Here is an 18,607-nt window from a genome sequence, read left to right as displayed (position 1 = left end):
CTAGGGATGGGTGTCTCCTCCATTTCTGGTGCATAGCTAGGACTTTTCTGAGGTTATCAGACCACTACCTAATTTCCCTTGAAAGGAAGAATAGTCCAAACTCATAGCATTGATGAAAAGATTAGAAAATTGTCCTAGTCAATTTGGGCTGCTATAACAAAATATTATATAGACTGGGTGGCTCATAACAACAGCAATTTGCCACTGCTCTGGAGGCTGAGAAGTCCAAGATCAAGGCCTGGGCAGATTCAATGTCTGGTGAGGGCCCACTCTCTGGTTCATAGACAGAGGTCTGTTTGTTATAACCACACATGATGAAGGGGCAGAGGATCTCTCTGGGGTCTTCTTTATAAGGGAACTAACCCTATTTATGAGGGCTCTGCCCTCATGTCCCAATCACCTCCCATAGGTCCTACCTCCTATACCATCACCTTGCAGATTAGGATTTCAACATAGGAAATTTGGGAGGCATAAACATTTAATTAATTGAATAAATACTATAATAGATATAGTTTTGCTGAATTTATGGGCAGATTAATGGCATTGTCAAAGGATTTTAAGTTCTTTTCCTTGAAGGCCCATTAAAGTCAGGCAATGTTTTCCCTAGTTCCACTCATTTTCAGGCCCCAATGCCTGTGAGGTACAGGTCATTTCTACCCAGGCTCTGTGTTAATCTTCAGTAAGTCAGTAAGGGAGCATCAGAAGCCTTATCCACTGACAGGTGGAATCTGGAATCCTGCCACATATATGTGGACACGTGGAACACTCAGCTTCAGATGTGACACAGACTAGCTCTGATTGGCACCTACCTCCTAATCTCTCACAATTGTCAGGCAATATCAGTTAGGATGTGGATCTAGGTTTCTATATTCTACTACTTCAGAGATTTGAAACTCATTATCATTTCTGATAGCCAGATTTATGCTTAAGAAAACTAGTAATATTGATGATAGCTTAGCTTTGTTTAGCACATCCATGTAGCACTAGGTGGAATACACTTTTTCAAGCATTTTATGTGGATTACCTCATTTAACTCTCACACCAATGCTATGAAATATTTTATTCCCACTTTACACTTCATAAATTGGAAGCTTTGAAAGGTTAGTTAATTTATCTGAGTTACACAGCCAGTAACTTGCAAAGCCTGTATTTGAAGCCAGACTTCATGACTCTAGAACAGGGGTAGGGAACGTGTAAGGCTCATGAAATCATTTGGTCTGGCTCTGCCAAAGTATTAGGAAAGTATTAGGGGTGAGTTAATTAAATGTTTGACCAAATATAGCAGGCTATTTTTAAGTTGATAATTTTGTATGGTCCATGAATAATGTTATAAATATCCAAATGGCCCTTGACAGAAAAAAGGTTCCCCACCCCTACTCTAGAACATGCATTTTAATGTATCTTCTAGTTTATGAGGACTCAGGTAAGAAACTCTTAAAATCTTATTCTAGCATCTGGTTTGTTTATATCTCATGGAAACGCTATCAATCTCAGGTACCTATTTTTTGTGTACTAACATTACATTTTGGCTTTATATATTTTCCCTTTTACCAAATTTTCTCATTTACTAATTTGCATTAAGTGGTATGTATTTTAGTGTAGTGATTAGAGTAATGCTTGTAACTGCTACATCTCTCATTGGCTTTACACAGAAGTTCATAGTTGCTCACATAATTTTTCAGTGTTGGTATGCCTGGTTGGTGGGCTGCCTTCTTCATGGTGATTCAGGGACTTAGATTTACTTCACTGTGTGGCTTAGCGTTCCTTTAGGGCTACACAGTCCTCTGTGTTCAGTGGGAACTGTGTTCAATCTGTGTTCAAATGGAGAAGGAGAGGATAGAGTAGGCACATTTACTTCTCAAATAATATGGTTGGAAAAGATGTGTCAGTTTCTTTGGCAAGAACCATTCACATGACCCTACCTGAGGCAAGAAGACTAAGGAATGTAGTACTTGGCTTAACATCTGCTTCTTGGCAATAGTTATATACTGTGAATGGGTGAACCAGAATCTTTGGTGGATAATCAACCATCCTTGACATGTTTGCTAACATATAGATGTCCTTTTTGTAAAAAGGTTGGGTATAAATGAATGGTAAAGTAAAGTTCTGGAAATTGTTTAGCAGCTGTAGACTTGGAACCAGTATGGCTGTATCAATCCTCCAAAGTTTTGTACCTGTCGGGCCAAAGTCTCTGGATGCATTTGTATAGTTTTGTCACTGAGCCTCTGTCTTGATGTGATTAAGTTCAACTTTCCAGGTTCTGCCAGACAATCTGACTGTCATTTACAGCCCTATATCTAGAGTGCTAGACCACAGTTTCTGTCTTTACATCTGCTGTCTGGGCTGCTCCATCAAAACTGGTGGAGCCCCCAGAACCCTAAAACTGATACCCACTCGACTGAGCACAGCCAATGCCTAGAGAATTGATGCCAGGGATTTCCTCTATTGATTCCTAGGATGGAATTTCATTTGGTAGTCAGTAGTTTCTGATGAGATTTTGCTAGTTGGTTTTCCAAGGCCATGACTCTAACTCACAACAGTGGGGTGATCTCCCTTGTATCTGTATCCAGTTAAATATATGGTCATCTAGCCCCATCCTCATTGAATGTACATTACCAATTAGAGAATGTATAAGCCTGACTCAGATATTTTCTACTTCATGTGCCCTTTTCTGCTATTAGTATTAATACTTTGTCAAATTCCACATATCCCCATCTGGTAGTGAACCTGTTAATATAATATAATATATATATATATATATGTATATATATATATATATACACACACATATACACACACACACACACACACACACATATATATATATATGTAAATATATTTATCTATATATATACTTTTAAACTCCAGGGCTGCTTCATTCATTATAAACTAGAGGCCCGATGCACAGATTCGTGCACCGGTGGGGTCCCTTGACCTGGCTTGTGGGGATAAGGCCTAAACCGGCTCTCCAGCATTCCCTGAGGGGTCCTGGATTGTGAGAGGGTGGTTCTGGGGTGACACACCCCAGAATCGGGTTCCCTCCTCTCTTCTCCCAATATTATGCCACTTTCTCTCTGTATCTGTCTCATTTCTTTCATCTCACTTTACCCTAAGTTTGGCAGTAACTGGCGACTTGTGGGCATTTAGCTGCAAAATGCAATTATTTAGCAAACAGGATTTACTTAGCCTGGAATCTGGTCGGCCTAGGGCAGGACCCTGCTCAATGTCAGGCTCCTGCCCAGGCAGAGTCCTGTGGCTGCGAGAACCTCCTTCTTCCCACCTGAGCTGCTCCTTCACCTCCTTCCCTCCCAGAGGTTGACCTTTGGTGCTACTGTCCGCCTGGAAGAAGGGAAGCTGCACCCGGTTTCCCAGCCGAGAATGGTAGTGGGAAAATTCGCTGCCTCCACTGGAAATGGATGTTAAGCAGATGGGCTGGCATGGGCGCCAGATTTCGGGGCCACAGCCTGTAGGTCCTGCATGTCTCATCATTTAGCTAATCGAGTCAAAAAGTTTCTGTAAGGGCAAGACCCACAACCTCTGCAATGGGCTAGAGGCCCAGTGGGGAGCCAGACCTGAAGTGGGGAGCCAATGGGCAAGAGGCCCAGTGCACAGATTCGTGCACTGGTGGGGTCCCTCAGCCTAGCCTGTGGGGATAAGGCCAAAACCAGCTCTCCAACATCCCCAGAGGGGTCCCGGATTGCAAGAGGGCAGTTCTCGGGTGACATACCCTGGAATTGCTCCCTCCTCTCTGGTTCCAGGTACATCATCTAAGAACCACAGCTGCCAAGTCACCGCAGGTTTTCAGCTCCTGCGTTGAGCGTCTGCCCCCTGGTGGTCATTGTGCATCATAGTTATCGGTCGGCCAGTTGACCAGTCAACTGGTTGGCTGGTTGCTTAGGCTTTTATATATATAGATGTTATATTCACCAGCCTTTGGTCCTCATATTACTCAAACCTAGAAAGATACTAACAAATCAGAAGAGAGACACACATCATATGTGAGATCACCCAATACAAGGAGGTGGTCCAGGTCCATCTGAGGACTATGGCTTAAATTTCACCTTCCTATAGGAACTCGGTATTCCCAATATGACAATCACAAGAGAGTAGATGAATCAAGTTCACTTAACCTTTTCACATAGCTAAACTCCCCAGTTAGGTGGCATTAACAGTCATGTATGGCTGGATATGTGATTTATATTTCTCCTATTTCCCAGACAAGAAGACAAAAATGAAGGAGAGAACCCGAACCAACTTATACAAACTTCTTTTAGACAGAATGTTTGAGCCAAGAAACAAAAAGTTCATGCTTTAATTAAAGAGCATAAAGGCAATATACACTAAAGAGGACTTGCCCCTTTGGATTCTCACCATGCAGGGCACAGCTTGATATTCATGCCTCTGGGTAGGGAACAAGTTGGTAGAAGCTGCCAACTTTGTGTGGATTTGCTTCATTTTTTACTGTTTTGTCCTTTCTGCATGCAGAGTAGTGTCACAAAAGGGAATGGTTATTACTCAAATAAGTAGAACTTTGTTCTATGTTTCAATGCTTTATCAACTCTTATTGATCCTGAGCAAATTCCTGGACTTTAGTTGGTTCAACAATTAAAAATAATGGTAAAAGTGATGAGACCAATATTCTAGCATTGGGTCACATCACCTGCTTAAGAACCTTCAGTATTTTTCCATACCAAAGAAGAAGGCTTCATGGCTGAGAGATTCATTTTCCCTGAGCACCTCTTGTCAATTTCCACTGGCTTGCCAAGCACACCCAGTGCTGAATTTTTGGTGATTTATTTGGTTCATACAGTGGTTTTAATGTTTGGAATTTGTATGATGTTAAGATCATGTACTATACTTTACTACAGACCTCACCATTCCACCATTTCATACTTTTCCAGGATAAGGGGCATTTTATTTTGTAATGTTTCATTTAAGGAATTTGTGTAAAATAAGTGTTTACATGAACATATATAATACCTTGAGATATCATTTAAAGAGGGGTAGAGAGTAGAATTAATATTTATTGGGTAGATACTTTCTTTTAAACAATTTTAAAATATATATTTTTATTGATTTCAGAGAAGAAAGGAAAGGGAGAAAAAAATAGAAAACATCAATGATGAGAGAGAATCATTGAGAAAGACAAATACCATTTGATTTCACTTATATGTGAAATATAAAGAATAAAATAAATAAACAAATATTAGTAAAATTGAATCAGACTCAAAACACAGAGAAGGAACTGGTGGTTGCCTGGGCATAGGGGAGCTGGTAAACTGGGTGAAAGGGGTGAAAGAATTAAGAAACACTAATTGGCAGTTACAAAATAGTCATGAGGATGTAAAGTACAACACAAGAAGTACAGTCAATAATATTGCAATAACTTTACCCATTGATGGCTGCCTCTTGGGGATCAAGCCGCAATAGGAGCGTGTGCCCTGATGGCCTCCTGGTTGATGCTCAACTACTGAGCCACACCGGCAAGTTTGGGTAGTTAATTTCTGTCAGGAACTTTGTGTGTTATTTCAACTTATACCCACAGAAACGTTTTGAGTAAGGCAGTAGCTTCCATTTACAAATGAGAGGACCAATATTGTATAAATAGCTCCTGTATACTTAGCAGAGCAGTGTATAGAAAACAGGCTATGACTCTCAGTTCTAGAACTTCTTCCTTTCAGTCTCTGGCTCCCAAGGTTTATAGGGACTACAGGCAGTAGCATGCCTCTGCTTGTTAAACAAAACCAGATAATAAATACTCATAATGTGACGAACAAAAATGTCATTTTGAAACTAGGGCACATGACTATGTGCCTTTCCTTCTTTCCTTGAACAAAACACCCACTGATTTCAAGGGCACTTTTATATTGATAAAAAATGGTAAAGTAATCTGCTAGTCCTTGATTACTAGTTTGATATATATGAAATCCTATTTTCTATTTTTCATGTACCCACAATATAATAGGAATAGGTAATAATTTTGCTGTTTAACACAGTCATGTTTATGCAGTGCATAGAAATACCTGCTGAGTTTTGCAGTGGAAAAGAACTAAGACTAATAAACACTAGACACATGGATATTTACCTGTTATTATACTACCAATACTGCCATTTCTATCTTGCACAAAAAGGTACAGATGTGTGTATGTATTTATCTATATATATACTTTTATACCTTACATATTTCTGTCCATTACTTACACTTTCTAAGAAGCTGTGGAAGTAGTAATACAACATGATAGAAGCACTGTCATTGTAAGATATAGAAAAGCAGCAAGAGATAAATGGCCTTGTTATTGACTCAAGTAAAGTAGAATGACCTTATGATTCAGATCTGATTGACTTGATGACTTCCTTTCATATGGTCAGTGTCAGAAGACCATCGTAAAACAATCATTTGCCCTAAGGATGCTGTTACTTTTTAAAGGCTTGACTCCAACCTTACCGAATGTTAAAGCAGCAGCCCTGCCAACTGCATTTGTTGACTGTCAGGAAACCCATCTGTAAGCCGTGCTATGGCATCTGTGAAATGTGATTTTACTTTTACTTTACTGAGAATAGAGAAGTTGTATCCTTGGAATGGTCTGTTAGAGGATAGTGACAGTTGTGCCTTTTCTCTTAATCAGTTTCTACCAGAACTAAGAAAGGATCTAACTTGTAATGTACGGCACAGGGGAATACATAGTCAATAATATTGTAATAACTTTGTATGGTGGTGGGTGGTTACTACACTTATGGTGATCATATCATAAGGTATATAAAGGTTAAATCACTATGTTGTATATTTGAAACTAATATATTGTATAGCAACTATACTTTAATTTTTTTAAAAAAGGACTTAGCCTGTGCCCTATAATTCGGATGAAGAAATGTGGGGGCTGGAGTCTAACAAAGGCATTCAAAACAGGATTCCTTAACCTTTTTGATACCTTAGACCCATCTGCTGGCCGTTGAAATGTGTGGATGTCTTCTGAGTATGCTCTAAATGCATAAAATAAAACATTTCAGTCTATAAGGGAAACCAATTATATTGAAATACAGTTATAAAAATATATAAATAAATCTATGCTGAAGAAATACGTTTTCTGATTAATGAAACATTGAAACGTTAAGCACTATTTTAAGATTTTTAGGAACAGTAATGTGGAAATATAAGTGACAAACTCATAGGTAATGTTAAGACTCCTGGTTGACAGTTTAATTTTTCCTAACACATTAACAAACTCCTGATTATTATTTTTCAGTTTTATATGGTATTGGTTTTAGCTGTGCAGCTTATTAGTTAGATAATCATAGTGTTCCCCTTGATATTTCCAGTATCCCAACTGTCACTACCCATAGTTATTGCAATATTATTGACTGTACTTCTTGTGTTGTACTTTACATCCTCATGACTATTTTGTAACTGCCAATTAGTGTTTCTTAATTCTTTCACCCCTTTCACCCAGTTTACCAGCTCCCCTATGCCCAGGCAACCACCAGTTCCTTCTCTGTGTTTTGAGTCTGATTCAATTTTACTAATATTTGTTTATTTATTTTATTCTTTATATTTCACATATAAGTGAAATCAAATGGTATTTGTCTTTCTCTAACTTATTACACTTAGCATAATATCCTCTAGGTTCATCCATACTGTCACAAGTGGTAAGATTTCATTCTTTTTTTTTTTTTTTATAATGGCCGAGTAATGTTTCATTGTATGTATGTGCTACCACCTTTTTATCCACTCATCTATTAATTAGCATTTTGGTTGCTTCCATAGCTTTTATTGTAAACTAAAGGCCCGGTGCACGAAATTTGTACAAGAGTAGGCCTTCCTTCCCCTAGCTGCTGGCACTGGCTTCCCTCTGGCACCCGGGACCCGGGCTTCCCTACAGCTGCCAGCAGGCACCCGGGACCCGGGCTTCTCTCGCAGCCACGGCTTCGTCTGGAAGGACATCTGGTCTAATTAGCATGTTACGCTTTTATTATTATAGATAATGCTGCAATGAACACAGGTCTGCATATATTCTTTTGAATTAGTGTTTTGGGTTTCTTTGGCTATATCCCCAGAAGGAGGATTGCTGGGCCATAAGGCAGATCCATTTTTAATTTTTTGCGGAAACTCCACACTGTTTTCCTTAGTGGGTGCACCAGTCTTTATTCTCATCAACAGAGAACGAGGCTTCTCTTTTCTCCATATCCTTGCCAACACTTGTCATTTGTGAACTTACTGATGATACCCATTCTTTTCTGTTGTTGTTTTTTTTTCATATACAATACATGTATTAGTACATTTTATTTATTTATTTTTACTTATTGTTAATACTATTACAGGTATCCCCCATATTACTCCCCTTTACCCACCACCACTCAGCCCCTGCTACCCCCCTCTCTGGCAATCACTGCACTGTATTGTCTGTGTCCATGGGCTATGCATATATGTTCTTTGGCAATTTCTTCACCTTCTTTCATCCAGTTCCCCAACCCCCTCCACTCTGACATCTGTCAGTCTGTTTCATGTATTAATGTATCCATGTGTCTGGTTCTGTTTTGTTCATCAGTTTTTTTGGTTTGTTAGATTCCACATATAAGTGAGATCATATGATATTTGTCTTAACTCTGTCTAGCTCATTTTGCTTAGCATAATAGTCTCTAGGTCCATTCATGCTGTCATAAAAGATAAGAGTTCCTTCTTTTTTACAGCTGCATAGCATCCATTGTGTAACTATACCATAGCTTTTTATTCCACATGTCCACTGATGAGTACTTGGGCTATTGCCAGATCTTGGCTGTTGTAAATATGCTGCTATAAACATAGGAGTGCATATACTCTTTCTGATTGGTGTTTTAGGATTCTTAGGATATATTCCCAGAAATGGAATTGCTGGGTAATAAGGCAGTTTCATTTTTAATATTTTGAGGAAACTCCATACTGTTTTTCCACAATGGCTGCACCAATCTTCAGTCCCATCAACAATGCACGAGGATTCTCTTTTCTCCACATGCTCGCCAACACTTGTTTTTTGTTGATTTATTGATGGTAGCCATTTGACAGATGTGAAGTGATATCTCATTATAGTTTTAATTTGCAACTCTCTGATAATTAGTGACGTTGAGCATCTATATATATAAAAGCCTAAGTGACCTTTGCAACCGAATGACCAGAATAACTGGTTGACCAATTGCTATGATGCTCACTGACCACCAGGGGGCAGACGCTCAACACAGGAGCTGCCGCATGGTGGTCAGTGCACTCCCACAACCAGCCTCCCGCGGCCCCTCTGCCCCACTGGCCAACCTCCCGTGGCCCCTCCTCCCCCCCTCAGCCAGCTGGGCTCCCGATAAGCCCCAATGGAGGGCTGGCTGGCCAACCTCCTGCGGTCCCTCCCCCTGGCCAGCCAACCTCCCATGGGTCCTCCCCTCCCCAGCCGGCTGGCCCCTGATCAGCCCCAATTGGGGGGGACCAGCCGGCCAACCTCCTGCCACCCCTCCCCCTGGCTGGCTGGCCCCCTGATAGGCCTTGATTGCCAGCCAGGCTGAGGGGCCCCACCCATGCACAAATTTGTGCACCGGGCCTCTAGTTTTTTCATATGTCTATTGGCCATTTGAATGTTCTCTTTGGAAAAGTCTCTGTTCAGATCCTTTGCCTATTTTTTGATTGGGTTGTTTGTCTTTCTGGTGTTGAGTTGTATATTTTGGAAATTAACCCCTTATCAGATGTATCATTGGGGAATATGTTCTCCAAAGGGTTCCCTTTTCATTTTGTTGATGGTTCCTTTTGCTGTGACCATGGACATTTGTGGTAGGGCTGGGTCTCAGAGACTTATCAGGGTGAGGCCAGCAGTGTTCATCAGGCCCAAACAGACCTATGGGCCATATGAAGGGAGGTTTCTGCACAGGATTGGTGGCGCTGGTCTGTTGTGCGTGAGTGGTGGGGGATGGGCCATCCAAGAGCCACAGAACTCAGTTCTTCCCAGAGTCTACAGTGAGGGCCACCAGGAATCAGGAGGATGAGTTCACATTTCTCCCCTGGTTGCCTAGTGGATACCCTGTGGGGAGTTGGGACACAGGTGCTGGTTACTCTAGAAGTACATGTGCCTCTGCTCTGTCTTGGGACAAATCCCTTATTTTTAATTTTTGGGTTCCTTTGGATACCAGGTTAAGGAAATCTGCTTCAGAATGGGTAAGGAAAGTGAGTAAAGGGATGGGGCTATCACAATCACATCCATTTGGGGGATATTTGAAGATGAAAGAAAGATAGCACACATGTGTATATTGGCAGCATTTATAAATACGGACAGAGGCTTAACTGTTCTTCATGATTTTTAGAGGCATCTTTTATGATCTAATATTCATTTTATTTATTTTTTATATTTTATTTGTTAACCCTCACCCAAAGATATTTTTCCATTGATTTTTTTAGGGAGAGTGGAAGAGAGAGGGAAAGACAGAGAGAAACAACTATGTGAGAGAAACCTATCGATTAGTTGCCTCCTGCACGAGCCCCAATCAGGGCCCCGGCCAGGGAGGAGCCTGCAACCAAGGTACATGCCCTTGACTGGAATTGAACCCAGGACCCTTTGATCTGCAAGCCAACGCCCTATCCACTGAGCCAAACCAACTAGGGCATAATATTCATTTTATAAAAATTATTTAACTGAAGTTGAGCAATTCTTTTTCTTTCATTCCAGTTTCTTAAGAAGGTTTTAATTAAACACCACATCTGACACAATTCTAATTTAAAATGTTCTTGCTATTTACATATCTTCATACATATAGAGAGAAGTATCTGGAATAATGTTCACCAGTAGCTGGCAATGATTATTGCTGAGTGAAGATTTGGACATTTATTTTTGTTTTCAAGAGTGTGTGAATTAAGTCTATTATTAAACATTTGGTATCAAAAGGAAGGAGGTATATGACAATAGTTTCATAGTGAAAAGGGGAGATGGAAGTACCTCATGTATAGAGGAAAAAAGCAATGGAAGAAAAGATATTGGGATTACAAGTAAAGAAAGGATAAGTGGTGAAAAAAATTTGACAGTGAGCAGAGCAATGTTATCAACAGAGTACATACTACAGGAGAGAGAACAATTATTACTTGAGATCTAAGGCAGTATTGTCTTAAGACTCAGGACACTGGTCCTTCTGCCCTGGGCTCTCCCCATGCTTGAGGGTCCTGTTTGGCTTTCCTCAGGCTACATTACTTCCTACAGGGCCCAGAGTTCATGGGGTCAAGGGGACATACAGCTACTTGACCAGGCTCCATTTCCGTAGAGGCTTTGAGCTGAGCCAGGGCTTACACAAATATTTTGTTCAGGTCTGTCATTATAAGGTCGGCCCCATCGCTGATGTGTACTGACACATCTGGGCCTAAGAGGTGGCCAGGGATTTTGTTTTGGGGTAAGGTGTGGATAAACATGCAGGTTGACAGTCCAGAAGTGCATGCAAAAAGCTACTCGAACTTCAGGATAGATTTGGGAGTGAAGAGCAGAACAGGACAGACTACAGGCTCTGGCTGGGAGCCTGGGGGCTCAGGGCTACTCTCCTCTTCTTTCCAGATTTTATTATAAAATGTGGAGGCATCTGCATCTTCTACATTCAACTAGGCCTGTTGAATCATTATGAATGTATAATTGTCAAGGTTGCAGGGTAGAACATTTATTTTAGTAGTTTGTTAGATGCATTGATACCTTTTAAATATATAAAATATGGAATATGGGTCTCCACTTCTACTTTTGCCCAAGGCCTCACAAATGCGGGCCTGATCTAGGCAAAGTGTGGCTCTGAAGAGAAAATGTGATGAATTCATGTTGGATTGCTTCAATAAGCTCAATAATTCTGGAGTCAGGCTCTTCTGTGGCTGGAGAGAAGGATTGGGGGGAGGAGGAGGGAGGAGTGAAGAGACCAAGGGGTAAAAGGAATTCGCTAGGAACTGGCAGGGCAAGCAGACAAGGAGCAGAACAGTAAAGGCATAGAATGTGAGACAATATGGACTTCTTTGGACTTTCTCTGGTCATGTTTAGGGGCTAAGGAGTAAGGGGCACAATGCAGTTAGTCGGATTCTGTCATCTATTGTAGAGAGTGCCTGGAAAGGCACATGGGCATTTCTTTAAATTGTCAGCTGAATCCAGGGCGGTTGGCAAAGCCACGCCCTGGAAACACATTCTGCCAAAAGGCAGAAGTGTTATGGGCTTGACCTTCATTTCAGCCCAGGTGCCAGGGGGTGGGTTTTATTATGTAAATCCAGCCAAGCACCAGGAATGAAAAGGAAAACTTCCTGGTATTTGGGGGTATAAAATAAACATGCTGCATTGGCTCTGGGTCACTGTCTCTCCATCAGAAGACAGCAGCGGTCCCACCCAGTCCCAGCTTTTTCCTTCTATCTCTGTGTCTTGTCTCTTTCTTTCATTTTCCTCAATCCCCAGCTGCCCCTACTCAGGAACTGGACCGCTCTCTAGCTGCGCTGGATGCGGAAAAGAGAGAAATATTTACAATCTATCTATCCATTCAACATGTTTAGTGAGAACCTATGGCATGGCAGACACCATTCTATGTATTGGGGATATCGTGATAAATGCAACTGACAAAGCCTTGCTTTCCTGAAGCTAAAGTTGGCCTTTTTCAGAATTGCTAGGAATAATACAACTCCTCCCAATGGGTTGCACAATAAGAATAGAAATCAAAACACATGTAACTCTGACTCAGTAAATAATCACTCAATGTAAAATTACATTCCACTAGTAGTGTCCTAAGTGACTAAAAACTGCTTAGCAGTACAGAGCCATAGTCACCATTTATTGTCTCTTTTGAAAAAGCATTTTATCCAGGCCATCTTTTAGCATTTTGCTTTCTACAATTTTCCTGTCTTCTTTTGAATTGTCAAAGAAGCAAGTTAAAGAAAACCTTCCTACACATTTTCCACCACTGGCTTAATCAGTAACACACATCTCAAAATCTGGCTGTTTGTCTAAGTGCTTGGGTGTGCTGCACTACATATTCACGTGTAAAAATGCAAGCTTATGACTGGCCTGTTTTTTCCCTGTTGACTTTAGTTATTCACCTTCCAAATACAAGTAGGAGAGAAGCCAGAGGCCACAGAATTCCCTGAATTCCTGCTGTGGTCTGACGGGGGTGACTTGTCTTCACTTGTTTGTGTCATGGTATCATGATGATGATGTTGAGTTATTGTAGTTAACTGATTTCTTAGATAGGGCTTTTCAAACAGTGTATTATCAAGTACAATTACACCAAAGAGTGGCATGAAAAGGGCTATTAAAAAACTCAGTGATAAATTTTGTAGTGTTATAAGAAGACATGGGGCATTGACGTTAACTATGTGATCTCAGGGTTTCAGTTTTCTTATTTACAAAATAAGAATAATATCTATGCCATAGAGTTTTTGTCATGATATATTTGATGTTTTTAAAGCACCTGGTTAAAAAAACAGCACCTGGTATGTTGCTCTGCCGATATAGCTTGATATATTATGTATGTTGCAATTAACACTGCTATTATTGAGCCAACAGATTTTATTGAGCATTTACTGTAAGACAGTTACTGTGGTATATCTGACAATATAACAATAGACAAAGACACTCATCTCACTGAGATTAAGTATAGCATGTAACAATTTTTGTGTGATTGTTTTCAGCACAATGATGTGATATTTTCCAGTGTTCCTTTTTAAAAATCTGCCCCTAATATAAACATTGAAGGGTATTATCAGAGTGCCTCCTATATAATAAATCTGTAATATGAATTTTCAAATGTATATATAACTATTGCAGCCATAGTTAGAATTTTAAAATGCCAGAAAGTATAATAGCTACCTATATGAGGGAAGACAGACTGTTTATTAACATAGGTCTCAAAGAATGCTTCAATGGCACTTGTTTTTAGAATATTGTCCAGGAAGGCTGTATGTAGTAGGAAATACAGGGTGTTTGGAACAGACATGCTGTTTGGCAGAAAAGAAGGCAGGTCTCCTAAAGCTTTGCTTCTTTTTGAGCTAAGGGTGGCAATTCTGGGCCATTTAAAAATGTTTATTTTCCCAGCTTTATTGAGATATAATTGACATACCTATAACATTGTGTATGTTTAAGGTGTTCAACCTATTACAGGGCAGTGAGGAACTAGGAAAATTCCAGGGCAAGTGGAATAGGGAAACTGAGACAGGAAAGTTAAAACAAGGCCCAACAGTGTGGGCAATTTGCAGCCAGCTTGTAACTAACAAGCCATTATCTTCCCCAGCCAGCAGTCTAGGGGCTTGGCAAGAGAAAGTTGCCAGGTGCTTCTCATGAATTCTGGGAAGGTCACAACAAAGTAAAAAAGGACCTTAAGAATTGATCTGTACCAAATATTCAGCAGAGGAATTTTGAAGCCTATAGACAGGAGGGTGTATAACACCTTGGAACCCCACCAACTTGCTCTTCAGATTAGCTGAGAGCCTGTCTGCGCTTTGTAAGCCAGATGTATAGGTTTGCTTGCTTTGCTTCTTTAATAAAGATAAATGCTTTAATAAATTGGCTTTATACAGCACAGTCAAGGTCTCTCATATAAATTCATTTACATGAGAAGACAAGGATTGAGGTTGGAGTCAGCCCTCTCTCACTGACTCAGGGGGCTGTCCATTAACACCTCTCTGGTGTCAATGAGAGGTGCTTTTAAAAAAAACCTATTGATTTGAAGTAGTCCCATTTGTTTATTTTCGCCTTAGTTTTTTTTTGCCCTAGGACAGTGGTCGGCAAACCTCAGCTCGTGAGCCACATGCAACTCGCAAGCCACGGTTTGCCGCTCTGTTGACTAATGAGTTTGCCGACCACTGGACTAGACTAAAGTTTACCATGTAGTTGGAAGCTGTGAGGATTAGGCAATTGTGGCATATTGTGTGAAAAGAGGTAAAGGGTAGTATATGACAGTGGTCAGCAAACTCTTTAGTCAACAGAGTGGCAAACCGCATGTGGCTCGCGAGCCGCGGTTTGCCGACCACTGCCCTAGGAGATGCATCCACAAGCATCCTATATAATAAAAGCCTAATATGCTAAGTGTCCGGTCATCTAGTCATCCATTCAACCAGTCAAAGCATAATATGCTAATGATATGCTAAGGCTGCTCAACAGCTTGCTATGACGTGCACTGACCACCATGGGGCAGACAGTTGACTGGTCAACCAGTCGCTAAGATGTGCACTGACCACCACAGGGCAGATGCTCCGACCAGTAGGTTAGCTTGCTGCTGGGGTATGGCCAATTGGGACTGAGCAAGATGGGCCAGACATGCCCTGGAGCCCTTCCAGGTCACTCCCCTGCTAGTCAACCTCCTATGTCCCTCCCTGGCCCCGATCCTGCACCAGTGGGGTCTCTCGGCCTGGCCTGTGCCCTCTTGCAATCCGGGACCCCTCAGGGGATGTTGGAAAGCCAGTTTTGGCCCAATCCTACAGGCCAGGCCGAGGGACCCCACTGGTACACAAATTCGTGCACTGGGCCTCTAGTATTGCTATAAGAGATATCTGAGATTTTGCTGCCTATGGTTTCTTCTAGGATTTTTATGGTTTCATGTCTTATATTTAAGTCTTTTATCCACTTTTAGTTTATTCTTGTGTATGGTGTAAGTTTGTAGTCTAGTTTCATTGTTTTGCATGTATCTGTCCAATTTTCCTAACATCATTTATTGAAGAGACTGTCTTGACTCCATCATATGCTCTTGCCTCCTTTGTCAAATATTAATTGAGTGCAATGGCTTGGGTCTGTTTCTGGGGTCTCTATTCTGTTCCATTGAGCTATATGCCTGTTCTTGTGCCAGTACCAGGCAGTTTTGGTTATAATGGCTTTATAATATAGCTTGATATCTGGTATTGTGATCTCTCCAAGTTTGTTCTTCTTTCTCAAGATTGCTGCGGTTATTCAGGATCTTTTTTGGTTCCATATACATTTTTGGAGTATTTGTTCTAGATCTGTGAAATATGCCATTGGTATTTTAATACGAATTGCATTGAATCTATAGATTGCTTTGGGTAGCATGGACATTTTAATGATGTTAATTCATCCAATCCATAAACATGGTATATTCTTTCACTTGTTTATATCTTCCTCTATCTCTTTTTTCAACATCCTATAGTTTTCCAAGTACAAGTATTTTACCTCCTTGGTTAAGTTTATTCCTAGGTATCTTAATTTTTTGTTGTAATGATAAATGGGATTTTTTTTTTTAGTTTCTCTTTCTGAGAATTTATTATTGATGTATAAAATTCCATTGGTGTCTGGGTGTTAATTTTGTATCCTGCTACATTCCCAAGTTAATTTATTAAATCTAGTAATTTTTTTGGTGAAATCTTTAAGGTTTGCTCAAAGTCAATGATTATCAAAGAGATGCAAATTAAAATGACAATGAGGTATCACCTTACACCTATCAGAATGGCTGCCATCAACAAATTAACAAATGACAAGTGCTGGTGACGATGTGGAGAAAAGGAAACCCTAGTACATGGATGGTGGGAATGCAGTTTGGTGTAGCCATTATGGAAAACAGTATGGAGTTTCTTCAAAAAATTAAATATGGAACTGCCATTTGTCCCAGTAATCCCACTTCTAGGAATATATTCTAAGAGACCTGAAACACCAATCAGAAAGAATGTATGCACCCCCATGTTCATAGCAGTGCAATTTACAATACCTAAGATCTGGAAATAGCCCAAGTACCCATCAGTAGATGAGTGGATAAAAAAGCTGTGGTACATTTACACTATGGAATACTATGCAGCTGAAAAAAAGAAGGATCTCTTACTCTTTGAGACAGCATGGAGGGATCTGGAGAGTATTATGCTAAGCAAAATGAGGCAGTCAGAGAAAGACAAGTATCACATGATCTTACTCATATGTGGAATCTAATGAACAAAATAAACTGATGAACAAAATAGACCCAGAGACATAGAAGCATGGAAGAGACTGGGAATCTCAGAGGAAAGGAGGGGGTGTGTGGGTAGGAAGAGATCAAAGAACTTGTATGCATATATGCATAACCCATGGACACAGACAATTTGGTAGTGAAGGCCTGAGGATAAGGGTGGAGGTGGGCTAGAAGGGGTCAATGGGGGGAAAAGGGGCATATTTAACACTATCAACAATAAAGTTTTTTTGTTTAAAAATGTGTAAGGATTAAGAATACAAATTGACAACAACAAAATAGGCACAGAGATAGATAGAAATTACTGCATAGGGAATATTGTCAGTAATATTATAATAATTATGTATGGTGCCAGGTGGATACTGGAAATATTGGGGCAATACTTTGTTAAGTATATAATTATACACCTGAAACGAGTATAAAGTAATATTGAATGTAAACTGAAATAGAAAACAATAAAAAAGTCAGATTAGATTTCTCTGTAAAGACAACCAAATTTGAAATGATGATTGTGGACTGCTTGGACAGTTCCATTCCCAAAAGGGGATGTCCTATAGCCCAAAGTAGAAATAAAACTTCATTCATGTTTCCTTTTTGATATCAAATGCTCCCCAATCTTTATAGTGTCTACATAGATAACTCTCTAAAGAGTGACCTAGCTAGAAATAATTAAAAATAATCCTGCAGACTCAATTTAATACCTTTGAGGTTAACATGCAAATAAAATTTACATATTAATAAAATCAGCAAATATTATTTGCAAAATTAGAGACTGAGAAATGTTTAGAGGATCATTTTTTAGTTGACGCTCTTCTAGAAATTCAATTAAAAAATACTTAAATAACTTTATAAGAATATGTTTTTTAATTATTAATACTGTTCCTATGCCTTACTATAATTAACACAAGAAGGTTAGTATGTGAATTAACCTTTAAAAAGAGACAGTTTATCATATGAGGATGAGTTGTGTTGTAAATTGCCAAAGAAAAAACTTGTTGACTTTGGCTCCACTCCACCAACTAGGGAAGAAAATGATACAATATTTTTGAACAAAACAGACTTTTAAACTTTATCTTAAACTGAGTTTAGTGATTTAAAATTAATGTGTCTTGGAAATAAACTTATGATGAAAAACACCCTACTTTTTGGCTCCCTTACGTATTTAATAGTTTGTTTAATGGATGTACCAGGACCTTTCTTCTCAGTGTTAAATGTTCCAACTTGGTAACCTTTCTAATAAGAATTCAGTTTAATTAGACCTGCTATACCATCTATGTTTAAACTGAAAATGTTTTTTAAATTATGGATGTCTGAACATATTCCATTCCAAGTTTAAAAATCTTGATAGTGCTCCATTCATTCAATAATACCCTACTGAATACTTGGTAAATGTCAAGTACTGAGCTAGGCACTTTTCAAAGTTATTAAAGAAGTATGAGTTATATTTCTTGTCCTTGAAGACTTCAAAGGGAGGAGGAGAAGTGACATGGAACAGTTAGAGAACAACATAAGGCAGAATATAGTTAAGTGTCCAGATGCCTCATATAGAAGATATATAATATGGGAGGTCAGGAAGAAGGCAATGGGATGTCCACTACAGATTATTTTGTGAAATCTGTATGAAAAGTATGACTTGACATAGATCATGAAGGTTGAATAGGAAATGGATGTACATTATAACTCAGTAAAAACTGCATATTTTTGCTATTATGAAATCATT

The sequence above is a fragment of the Plecotus auritus genome (assembly GCF_963455305.1).
Source record: "Plecotus auritus genome assembly, chromosome: 3".
Lineage (NCBI taxonomy): Eukaryota > Metazoa > Chordata > Mammalia > Chiroptera > Vespertilionidae > Plecotus > Plecotus auritus.
This window is presented reverse-complemented; position numbering follows the sequence as displayed.